We start from the raw sequence: 7,903 nt of genomic DNA, 5'->3' as shown, positions 1-7,903 counted from the left end.
GAGAGAGAGAGAGAGGAGAGAGAGAGAGAGAGAGAGAGAGAGAGAGAGAGAGAGAGAGAGAGAGAGAGAGAGAGAGAGAGAGAGAGAGAGAGAGTTGCTCTCTTTGTGGTGGCAAAGAATTGGAAACTAAAGGGATGTCCCTCAATTGGGGAATGACTGAACAAATTGTGATATATTATGGTGATGGAATACTATTGTGCTATAAAAAAATTATGGAAAAGATGATTTCAGAAGGAACTGGGAAGACCTCCATGAACTGATGCAGAGTGAAATAAGCAGAATGAGGAGCTCATTATGCACAGAAACTGCAATATTGTGGAATGAACAAATGTGATAGAGTTTGCTACTAACATCAATACAATGATCCAGAACAATTCTGAGGAACTTAGGAAAAGAATCCTATTCACCCCTACAGAAAGAACTATTGGCATAAGAATGCAGATAGAAGCATATGATTTATCACTTGTTTATTTGGATATATGTTTTAGGGTTTTGGTTTAATAAGATTTTTCAATTACAAAAATGAATAATATGGAAACATGTTTTATGTGATAACACATGTATTACCTGGACTGAATTACTTTGGGAGGGGAGAGGTGTGAAAGAGAATTCTTTACTCTATTGTCTATTCTGAGTTAACACTAATTTAAGTACCCCTACTGTAAAGATGAAAATTAATGGTTGGACAATAATTTTATGAAATTATGTGGTTGCCAATATTTATTATATCTCGAGTCAGAAATTTATTTGCAAAATAGAGAGGAAACAATAAAGTGGAGAAATGTGAAGGGGATAGAAAAGTTATCTATCCTATCTTAATCCAGGCAGAGATTAATTAGCTTTCAACCAGGAAGGCTGGTGGTGAGTAACCATTCAGTCTACTCTAAGATGGAAGCTAGTCTTTTAGAAAACTAGGAAAGTAGTCAGCCTTTCACTCACCCAAGGAAGTAGTCCAGGAGTCAGAGTCCAAGTTGAAGCAAGGCTCCAAACCCATGATCCAAGCCGCTGTCTCGCTGTCTTGAGCAAAGTTCCTTCAAAGACTCTCCCCAGTTAGAAGTGTGATATTGGAAATTTGGGGTTCTTGATCTTGATATTGAGGTCTCTGGTATAAACTTCCTATGGAAGTTTAGAGGACTTGAAAACTACATTTCCCATGATTCCTCTTGTGTAATACAGGTGGGCAGGAAGTATGATTATGTAGAGAGAGGTATAAGTTTCACAGATGTGATTGGGATGCACTCTCTTTGCTAGGAAGCAGCCAAGGGGAAGGTATGGCGGGCAATTTGAATTAGATCTTAGCAGGCACGTGGTTTTCTTAATTATCAATATGGATTACATTAAACCCTTAATATTTTTAAATATACCCTTCTATATCAATTTTGCTTGTAACAGAAGACTATCTCCAGAAGACAATTTCTTTGGACTATCTTCTCAAAGACCTTCTCTCTGAGGGAGTTTGGGCTTATTTTTTTTAAAGATTCCATATAAACCAAAATACTTATGTAGCACTTTTTGTGGTAGCAAAGAACTGAAAACAAAGTAGGTACACTTGTGTTGCAAAGGTTTAACAAGTCGTAATATATAAATGTGTAGTAGACTAGATTATGCTTAAAGAAACTATGAAGGATGGGGGCAGCTAGGTAGATCAGTGGATTGAGAGTCAGGCCTAGAGACAGGAGGTCCTAGGTTCAAATCCGGCCTCAGACACTTCCCCATTGTGTGACCCTGGGCAAGTCACTTGACCCCCATTGCTCACCCTTACTACTCTTCCCCCTAGGAGCCAATATACAGAAGTTAAGGGTTTAAAAAAAAAAAAAGAAAAGAAGAGAAAAAAGAAACTATGAAGAGAGCAGCTAGGTGGCTCAGTGAATTGAGAACCATACCTAGAGCCTGGAGGACCTGCATTCAAATTAGGCTTCAAATATTTCCCAGCTGTGTGACCTTAGGTAAGTCCTTTAACCCCCATTGCCTAGCCCTTACCACTCTACTGCTTTGGAATCAATGCACAGTATTGACTCTAAGATGGAAGGTAGGGGTTTAAAAAAAGAGAAAGGAAAAAAAAAGACAACCAATTACTATGATGAATATAGAGAAGCTGGGGAAGGCATACCATTTGATAGAAATTTAAATAAGTAGACCAAAAAAAGATTTTTATATGATATATATAACATATAATAAATATTATAATAAATGAAAAAAACAACAACAAGGAAACAATTGAAACTGAATGCTGTGTGGAAGTCAGGAAGCACAGTGGATAAAATGCCAGGTCTGGAGTTGGGAAGACTGGGTTCAAATGCGGCCTCAGATATTTCCTAGTTGTATGAGTCTAGGCAAGTTACTAATCCTTCTTCCTTAACCCTTACCCTTCTGTCTTAGAATTGTTACTAAGACAGAAAGTAAAGATTTAAAAAAAAAAAAAAAAAGAAAATTACTAATATGTAAAATCTATATCAGATTGCTTACCAAACTCAGGAAGGAAGAGAATTTGGAACAAAAAAAAAGTGTTAAAATTGTTTTTACATATAATTGTAAATAGATTAAACTTTATTAAAATTACATTAATTCTTTACTATGATTATTATTGTATAATTACATTAAAATTATTATTAAAAATAAATAATTATTAGATAAATAAATGCTTATTGATTGATTAATTGTTTCTGCTAGGCAGTGGGGATACAAATATTTTTTTTTTAATTTTTTAAACCCTTAACTTCTGTGTATTGACTTATAGGTGGAAGATTGGTAAGGGTAGGCAATGGGGGTCAAGTGACTTGCCCAGGGTCACACAGCTGGGAAGTGGCTGAGGCTGGATTTGAACCTAGGACCTTCTGTCTCTAGGCCTGGCTCTCAATCCACTGAGCTACCCAGCTGACCCTGGGGATACAAATATAATGGATAAAGTTATCTCTATTAACAAGAAACCAAAAGGCACCTCCCTCCCTTCTTGACAGGTGTTTGGAGGTATGGGTATGGAACTCTAGAGATAATATAAGACTTTTTGATATGTTAATCTTGCTGAACTGGGTTTTTAAAATTCTTTGTTATAAGGGAAGGCAATAGGGAACAGACATAGTGGGAATATAGGCAAAGTAAAAACAAAAGATATTAATAAAAATTAGAAAGAAAATAATTATTAATTAGTTCACTTCTTTTCTTTTAAAAACCCTTATCTTCTGTTTTAGAGTCAATACTAAATTTCACTTTCAAGGCAGAAGAGAACTAAGGTTTCAATGATTTGGGTTAAGTGACTTATCTAGGTGTACATTTGAATCCAAGACCTCCCATCTCCAGGCTTGGCACTCTATCTACTGAGCCACCTAGCTGCCCCTCCACTTATTATCATTTTTTTTGGCCTCTGCCTTGTCAGTGTATCTGCCAATGATCTACTCAGGTATTAGGATTTACATCTTTTTTGGAGTTTTCCTGAGCTGTTGATGTTTGTTTCTCCTGTAAAGAGTCAATTTATGTTTTTTTTTTCTCCTCAGAATTTTGGAATTATGTGTTGATGAAGAGAGGACCTGTAGCAGTGAGCTCAAAGACTCAATGAAACAAGAAAGAGTCAGGTTGGTAGGGTGGAAGAAACTGACTCTAAAATAAGAAGAGAAGATAAGATTAAATCCTGCCTCTGACACTCTCTGTATGATCTTGGACAAGTCACTGAATATTACCTCTGTGGGAGTGGTAAGGGTAAGCAATGGAGTCAAATGACTTGCCCAGGATCACACAGCTGGGAAGTGTCTGAGGTCGGATTTGAACCTAGGATCTCCCATCTCTAGGCCTGGCTCTCAATCCACTGAGCTACCCAGCTGCCCCCGTGAGTTTTTTTGCCTCTAAAATACTCTCTTCTTCCTCCTATTCTCCTCCTGACTTTACCACATATATTCCGCTATTTCAATCCTTTAACCAGTCAGTGCTCTCTTTGATAAGATGAGGTTTTTTTGTTTTTTTTTAGAGAAATTAAAAAAAAAAAAAAAAAAAAAAAAAAAAAAAAAAACCTCTTACCTTCTATCTTGGAATCAATATGAACTATTAATTCCAAGGCAGAAGAATGGTAAGAGCTAGGCAATTCAGGTTAAGTGACTTGCCCAGGGTCACACAGCTAAGAAGTGAGAGACCAGATTTGAATCCAAGACCTCCAGTTCTAGGCCTGGTTCTCAATCCACTGAGCTACCTAGTTTCCCCCTTTTAAAACAAATTTTAAAAAATTCTTATCACTGTGTTTTCTTTTCTACATTGTCCTAATTTTCCCCAATTTCTTTTCCTTCTGTTCCCTAAAGAACTGTTTGTTATAACAAGGAATTCTTTTTTAATTTTATTTTTTATTATTATGCAAAACACACTTCCATATTAGCCATTGATGTAATAGCAAACTCATATGGAACCAAAATCCCAAAATAAAACCAAAAATACACTGATGTGAAAGGCGACTCCTATAGTTCTTTCTCTGGAGGTGGAGAGCGTTCCACATCATGTCTTTTAGTATTGTCCCAGATCATTGCATTCCTAAGAGTAGTCAAGTTTTCACAGATAATCATTGTACAATGTTGCTGTTATTGTGTAAGATGTTCTCCTAGTTCTGCTTATTTCACTCAGCATGAAGTGCTGCAGATCTTTCCAGTTTTTTCTGAAATCATCTTGCTTATTTAGTATAGCACAATAGTATTCCATCACCAACATGTATCACAATTTGTTCAGCCGTTCCCCAATGGATGGGCATCCCCTCAATTTCCAATTCTTTGCCACTATAAAAAGAGCTGCTATAAATATTTTTGTAAAAGTAGGTCCTTTCTCCTTTTTTTTTATTATCTTTTTGAGATAAAGACCCAGTAGTAGTATTACAGGATCAAAGGTTTTGCACAGTTTTATAGCCCTTTGGGCAGAATTCCAAATTGCCCTCCAGAACAGTTGAATCATTTGACACCACCACCAACAAAAATGCATTAGGGTCCCAATTTTGCCACATCCCCTCCAACATTTATCACTTTCCTTTACTGTCATATTGGCCAATCTGATAGGTGTGTGATGGTACCTCAGTGTTGTTTTAATTTGCATTTCTCTCAAGAGTAATTTAGAACATTTTTTCATATGATTATATATATACATATATATATTTAAAACCCTTACCTTCCATCTTGGAGTCAATACTGTGTATTGGCTCCAAGGCAGAAGAGTGGTAAGGGTAGGAAATGGGGGTCAAGTGACTTGCCCAGGGTCACACAGCTGGGAAGTGTCTCAGACCAGACTTGAACCTAGGACCTCTGGTCTCTAGGTCTGGCTCTCAATCCACTGAACTACCCAGCTGCCCCCTCATATGATTATTGAAGGCTTTGATTTCTTCATCTGAAAATTGCTTGTTCATAGCCTTTGACCAAAAGATTTCTTTAAATCAACAAAAAATAATAATACATTCCATGCTTGAAGAGAATCCTTTCTTCATGTAGGGAGTTGTCTAGAGAAACTTTGTTTAAAAGGACCCCCCCCCCCATCCCATATTCATGGCTTTGACACAGAAAAACAAACATTTAATTTTTTAGTCTTTCATTACTATCTGAAAGTATTTAATTTGGTTCTGTTGAATTAGTTTATATATTAAATACCCAGCTTACTTTTCAGTTCGTAAGAAAAAATAACTCAAATTCTTCCCTTTTGCTTAACATTCAATTATTTTCTTTGATGCTTAGGTCTTAGCTTTGAAGTTTCTTTTATTTTGGGGTACCAATTGATCTTCTTGTTTTTTAGAAGATCATATTTTAATTTCTCCTTTGATTTCTTATAAACAAAGTATTCTTGGAATGTGAAAAAAAATTTTTTCCCCTTGTAATTTATTTGATATTGCAATCCTGAAGTTTGACTATGTTTTTTCTTGGTGAGGGGGAACTGTTTTCTTCTTTTGAGTATTTAGCATTCTGTGGCTTCCCTTGAAAAAATTTTTTTAAACTCTTAACTTCTGTGTATTGGCTCCTAGGTGGAAGAGTGGTAAGGGTGGGCAGTGGGGGTCAAGTGACTTGCCCAGGGTCACACAGCTGGGAAGTGTCTGAGGCCGGATTTGAACCTAGGACCTCCCGTCTCTAGGCCTGACTCTCTTCCCTTGAACTTTTATTGCTATCTATTTCCAATATTTCTGTGAAATTTTCCTGTATGATTTCCTGATTTGACAGTGTTTGAATCTCTAGTTCTTGTAACCAAAACTCTGGACACTTGTGAATAGATATTTGGGATCATGTCCCCTTTCTTGGATTTTATCTCCATTGTCTCAACTGTTGTTCTTCCTTCATTGTAGCTATAGTCTTTTGTATTTGCTATTCAGACTTTTTCCAATTGCATCCAAATCTTTGTGACCCCATCTGGGGTTTTCTTGACAGACATACTAGCGTGGTTTATCATTTCCTTCTTCAGCTAATTTTACAGATATGGAAACTGAAGCAAACAGGATGAAGTGACTTGCCCATGGTCACCCACCTAGTAAGTGTCTGAGGCCAGATCTGAACCCACGAAGATGAGTCTTCCTGACTCCAGTCCCAGCACTGAATCACCTAGCTGCTCCTCTATTGTACTTAGCTTGTAATATAGTTATATATTATATTGTATACTGTATAATATAATTGTAATAATAATACATAGCTAGAAATAAATGTTTTTCCATTTTAAAAAATTATACTTTATTTTAACATTTCTCTTCCTTTCTCTGTCACACCCCCTACTTATTGAGAAGGCATGCAATATGATACCAGTTATACATGTGAAGTGATGCAAAACATTTCCATGTTAGCCATGTTGCAAAAAAAAAAAAACCATGAAAAATAAAGTAAGTGAGAAACAGTATGCTTTAATCTGTACTCAAGAGTTCATCAGGAGGAATTAGGTAGCTCAGTGGATAGAGTACCAGGCCTGCAATTAAGAGGCCTTGAGTTTAAAATTTGGCCTCAGATACTTCCTAGTTGTGTGATTCTGGGCAAGTCATTAGCCCCAATTACCTAGCCCTTACTGCTCTTCTGCCTTGGAACTAATATTTAGAATCAATTTTAAGAGAGAAGGTAAGGTTAAAAAAAAAGAGTTCATTAATTGTTTGATAGATAAATGTTATACCCGTCAGGGCTAATTTACACTGCCATTGGAATAGAGACTCCACTAAAGTTCCTACCTTCTGTGAAAGGTATATATAGTGTGTTCTCTAGGAGGACAATAGCCTTTGGTGTGGAGGCATGCTAAGCCATTTTCAGGGCTGCTTATCCACCTCTGGTATCTACTTGGCACTCAGCTCTCATATATGGCTCCAAGAAGCTGTAGCATCCACAGTGGCTACACCCTTGTAAATCATCTTAGCAGATGGGCTAAACTTGGTTGAAGTCAACCAATGGACCACAAATCTGTTGGTGAGTTAACAGGGTGTCTGCCCCAGGCATGTGAAGGCTTCCCCCATGTAATGAGCAGATGAGAACAATTTGTTCTAATGACCATGAAAGTCACAGAAGTAGGTGCTACAGAGCACTGAGAGCTTGGTCAGAAGGTCTCCTTCACCACACCAATTGCAGCCTCACTCCCCCTCCTCTTTGGAAGGGGTCACCTCTATATCACTTCTAGTGCCTTCCCTTAGCCTGTGTGTCCAATCACAATAGACTCTTTCTCATAGAAAGCATAGGGGGCGGTGTGTTGATTCTGATTTGTTACTCACTCTAGCACATGTGGGTTAGGACCTCCCAGAATTGGAGGTGCTCTCCTCTTTGGTGATTAAATCTAAAGATGGGCAGTGTGGATTTAATCTAATTATCACAACCTCAAAGATGTGGAGGCCTTCCACTGTATCCTGGGCCATCGGTAGTCATCCTGACTTTTGTCTTGCCACTGGATTTTGATGACTCTGGAAGAGAGAGTGTGGCTGATGGCTTTGGGTAACTTT

Source organism: Gracilinanus agilis, chromosome 3 (assembly GCF_016433145.1).
Source record: "Gracilinanus agilis isolate LMUSP501 chromosome 3, AgileGrace, whole genome shotgun sequence".
NCBI classification, from domain to species: Eukaryota; Metazoa; Chordata; class Mammalia; order Didelphimorphia; family Didelphidae; genus Gracilinanus; species Gracilinanus agilis.
The sequence above is the reverse complement of the archived record's forward strand: the minus strand, read 5'-3'. Positions refer to the sequence as shown.